The sequence below is a fragment of the Schistocerca cancellata genome, unplaced genomic scaffold, assembly GCF_023864275.1.
Source record: "Schistocerca cancellata isolate TAMUIC-IGC-003103 unplaced genomic scaffold, iqSchCanc2.1 HiC_scaffold_536, whole genome shotgun sequence".
Lineage (NCBI taxonomy): Eukaryota > Metazoa > Arthropoda > Insecta > Orthoptera > Acrididae > Schistocerca > Schistocerca cancellata.
The window spans coordinates 40001-45000 of NW_026046550.1; the positions used below are offsets into that span (position 1 = coordinate 40001).

General features: G+C 54.0%; 1 non-coding gene across 1 annotated transcript; it reads left to right on the forward strand.

The window, feature by feature from the left end:
* Positions 1-3088: 3088 nt before the first annotated feature.
* On the forward strand, positions 3089-4997 carry LOC126129428 (small subunit ribosomal RNA). The gene has a single exon (XR_007527290.1). It is a non-coding gene; the product is annotated as a small subunit ribosomal RNA (ribosomal RNA).
* Positions 4998-5000: the final 3 nt, after the last annotated feature.

The window sequence follows — 5000 nt, forward strand, 5'->3', positions numbered from 1 at the left end:
ATGGCAGGAATGAATCACACAGGTCTGCCACTCCCTTGCCGCAACCACAGACGCGGCGCGCCTCCAGTCACGAGCGAAAAGCGCATCCTGACGAGACAGAACTGCTGTGACATACTGACGCTGCCTCAGACATTCACTTACAATGATCACTACCAACGAACCTGCCCCCCCCCCCCCCCCCCCAAACACACTATCTCTTACCATGTTGTGTACTGTAATCCAACCCATTTTGCACCTTAACCTAACCAAATTTGTAACGCAATTTGTACCGCAATGTAACGCAATTTGTACCGCAATGTAACGCAATTTGTAACGCAATTTGTGTCTTAACCTAACCCACGTTGTGCCTTAACCTAACCCACGTTGTGCCTTAACCTAACCCACGTTGTGCCTTAACCTAACACACGTTGTGCCTTAACGTAACCCACGTTGTGCCTTAACGTAACCCACGTTGTGCCTTAACGTAACCCACGTTGTGCCTTAACGTAACCCACGTTGTGCCTTAACGTAACCCACGTTGTGCCTTAACGTAACCCACGTTGTGCCTTAACGTAACCCACGTTGTGCCTTAACGTAACCCACGTTGTGCCTTAACCTAACCCACGTTGTGCCTTAACCTAACCCACGTTGTGCCTTAACCTAACACACGTTGTGCCTTAACGTAACCCACGTTGTGCCTTAACGTAACCCACGTTGTGCCTTAACGTAACCCACGTTGTGCCTTAACGTAACCCACGTTGTGCCTTAACGTAACCCACGTTGTGCCTTAACCTAACCCACGTTGTGCCTTAACCTAACCCACGTTGTGCCTTAACCTAACCCACGTTGTGCCTTAACCTAACCCACGTTGTGCCTTAACCTAACACACGTTGTGCCTTAACGTAACCCACGTTGTGCCTTAACGTAACCCACGTTGTGCCTTAACGTAACCCACGTTGTGCCTTAACGTAACCCACGTTGTGCCTTAACGTAACCCACGTTGTGCCTTAACGTAACCCACGTTGTGCCTTAACCTAACCCACGTTGTGCCTTAACCTAACCCACGTTGTGCCTTAACCTAACCCACGTTGTGCCTTAACCTAACCCACGTTGTGCCTTAACCTAACCCACGTTGTGCCTTAACCTAACCCACGTTGTGCCTTAACCTAACCCACGTTGTGCCTTAACCTAACCCACGTTGTGCCTTAACCTAACCCACGTTGTGCCTTAACCTAACCCACGTTGTGCCTTAACCTAACCCACGTTGTGCCTTAACCTAACCCACGTTGTGCCTTAACCTAACCCACGTTGTGCCTTAACCTAACCCACGTTGTGCCTTAACCTAACCCACGTTGTGCCTTAACCTGCTCTGTAATTGGCATATGACACGTTACATTAATCTAGTGTTGTCTAACCACAACCCTCTGAATATAGTTCGCTACTCGCACCGCCCACCCTCTTGTGTGTCGTTTCATGTTGAACACTTCGCAAGTGTTGCTTACTTTTTACATGCTCCCGCTGTACACTGTAATGTGGACAACTGCAGGATGTACATCGCCCCCCCCCCTCCACCCTGCCTTCGCACGCTGGTCGTTCAGGTGCTTGCGTGTTCAATGCCCTTCGCAGCTGTTCACTGGCATTCGCATGTCGAAGCGCTCAGTCTACGTCGTGGTACGGCCTGTGTCCACTGTCCGCTGATATCGTAAGCTTAATCCTCACATTGTACTGCACATAGGTCCGTATGTACTGAATGATACGCTGTGGCACATGTGTGACCGTACGACTGCGCCCAACAACAGCGAACCATACGGTCCAAATGTTGTGCACTCAGCCACGTGCCGTCTCCCCATAACAGCTACATTGCAGTGTGGTACGCCATAGAGACGTGTGGGAGTAACGGACGCCCTGGATGGCGATCAGCATGAGCCGTCTGTTGATGTAGTGGCGCGTGTATTCAAACGTAGTCGTCTCTTCTCACACAGTGTGATAGCATGGTGCACCGCGTTCCACATCTGCGACATGGTACAGATGCTGGTTGACAGTCGGTCTCGTAATGGACATCGCATACGTAGGGGGCCACCTCCCACGTGTTCTCTAGTCGTGCACATTTTGTTGCGTGTATGTGGGCAGACGTAGTGTGTCGTGACACCTAACAGACAGGTATGCAATAATCGTTGCATTTGCAAACTGGGATGGACGTCTACGTTTGCTGGTGACGTGACGCAACGCAAATGAACAACTGCTAAACCCATTGTGGTGCGGTTGTTGTTGCTGGAGGTAAATCAGTAAGGGCAAATCTGTGTGTGAAGCGATACGCGGCGGTGGCTGGGTGGGACCGTCCCCGGCCGGTGAGGGGGGGCCGCCCGGCGTGCTGGCCGCGCGGTGCGTGGGCGCACGCGCTACAGCCGGCTGGTGGGGGCGCCCAGTGGCAGGCGCGCCGGCCGACGGACGCGGCAGGCGGCGCAGCTGCGCGCCGGGGCACCCTGCGCGCGGCGCCGGGCGGCCAAAGTGGGTCCTCGCGGGCCCGGTGCGAAGCGCGGTGGACATCTGCAGTGTGCTGGTCCGACTGAGGACTGTGTGCGTTGAGGATGCGCCGCCGCCCGGCACTCGGCGCCGCGACGCCGTCTGCTGCTCGGTCGCCCCAGCGGTTCTCGCTGGTGGTTTGTATCGCAGTTGTGCAGACGTGTTGGCACGTGCGCTGTGCTGGGAGAGTTCGCTTCGGCACCCACGTGGGGCCTTTGCCCTTCTGTGGCGCTGGCGTTGGAGCTGCCGGTCACCGTAGGTGGCGCGTGTTGTCTCCCGCCGGCAATGCCACGACAGCACGCTCCCGGGCCTCTGTCGGCAGCGGCAAGCTCAGTTGGGAGCACGGGTGGTCGCACCTAAAGCGTCTACTCGCCTAACTCCGGGCGATTGCGCCTCTCTCGAACCCGACCAAGTACTTAGGACGGCGCTGCGCGCCGCCGGGACCTGAGAGGGTTTCGAGGTGTATTGTGCAGGGGAGCTCAGCCTCCTCCTGTTTGCAGAATAATTGAGCGGACGCTTGCGTGTTCGCGCGGGCCCCTGGGACACACTCCCGGGCGGCCGGCTGCTCAGCTCTAGTTGACGCAGCTCCCTGGTTGATCCTGCCAGTAGTCATATGCTTGTCTCAAAGATTAAGCCATGCATGTCTCAGTACAAGCCGCATTAAGGTGAAACCGCGAATGGCTCATTAAATCAGTTATGGTTCCTTAGATCGTACCCACGTTACTTGGATAACTGTGGTAATTCTAGAGCTAATACATGCAAACAGAGTCCCGACCAGAGATGGAAGGGACGCTTTTATTAGATCAAAACCAATCGGTCGGCTCGTCCGGTCCGTTTGCCTTGGTGACTCTGAATAACTTTGGGCTGATCGCACGGTCCTCGTACCGGCGACGCATCTTTCAAATGTCTGCCTTATCAACTGTCGATGGTAGGTTCTGCGCCTACCATGGTTGTAACGGGTAACGGGGAATCAGGGTTCGATTCCGGAGAGGGAGCCTGAGAAACGGCTACCACATCCAAGGAAGGCAGCAGGCGCGCAAATTACCCACTCCCGGCACGGGGAGGTAGTGACGAAAAATAACGATACGGGACTCATCCGAGGCCCCGTAATCGGAATGAGTACACTTTAAATCCTTTAACGAGTATCTATTGGAGGGCAAGTCTGGTGCCAGCAGCCGCGGTAATTCCAGCTCCAATAGCGTATATTAAAGTTGTTGCGGTTAAAAAGCTCGTAGTTGGATTTGTGTCCCACGCTGTTGGTTCACCGCCCGTCGGTGTTTAACTGGCATGTATCGTGGGACGTCCTGCCGGTGGGGCGAGCCGAAGGCGTGCGACCGCCTCGTGCGTGTTCGTGCGTCCCGAGGCGGACCCCGTTGAAATCCTACCAAGGTGCTCTTTATTGAGTGTCTGGGTGGGCCGGCACGTTTACTTTGAACAAATTAGAGTGCTTAAAGCAGGCAAGCCCGCCTGAATACTGTGTGCATGGAATAATGGAATAGGACCTCGGTTCTATTTTGTTGGTTTTCGGAACCCGAGGTAATGATTAATAGGGACAGGCGGGGGCATTCGTATTGCGACGTTAGAGGTGAAATTCTTGGATCGTCGCAAGACGAACAGAAGCGAAAGCATTTGCCAAGTATGTTTTCATTAATCAAGAACGAAAGTTAGAGGTTCGAAGGCGATCAGATACCGCCCTAGTTCTAACCATAAACGATGCCAGCCAGCGATCCGCCGCAGTTCCTCCGATGACTCGGCGGGCAGCCTCCGGGAAACCAAAGCTTTTGGGTTCCGGGGGAAGTATGGTTGCAAAGCTGAAACTTAAAGGAATTGACGGAAGGGCACCACCAGGAGTGGAGCCTGCGGCTTAATTTGACTCAACACGGGAAACCTCACCAGGCCCGGACACCGGAAGGATTGACAGATTGATAGCTCTTTCTTGATTCGGTGGGTGGTGGTGCATGGCCGTTCTTAGTTGGTGGAGCGATTTGTCTGGTTAATTCCGATAACGAACGAGACTCTAGCCTGCTAACTAGTCGCGTGACATCCTTCGTGCTGTCAGCGATTACTTTTCTTCTTAGAGGGACAGGCGGCTTCTAGCCGCACGAGATTGAGCAATAACAGGTCTGTAATGCCCTTAGATGTTCTGGGCCGCACGCGCGCTACACTGAAGGAATCAGCGTGTCTTCCTAGGCCGAAAGGTCGGGGTAACCCGCTGAACCTCCTTCGTGCTAGGGATTGGGGCTTGCAATTGTTCCCCATGAACGAGGAATTCCCAGTAAGCGCGAGTCATAAGCTCGCGTTGATTACGTCCCTGCCCTTTGTACACACCGCCCGTCGCTACTACCGATTGAATGATTTAGTGAGGTCTTCGGACTGGTACGCGGCATCGACTCTGTCGTTGCCGATGCTACCGGAAAGATGACCAAACTTGATCATTTAGAGGAAGTAAAAGTCGTAACAAGGTTTCCGTAGGTGAACCTGCGGAAGGATCATTACCG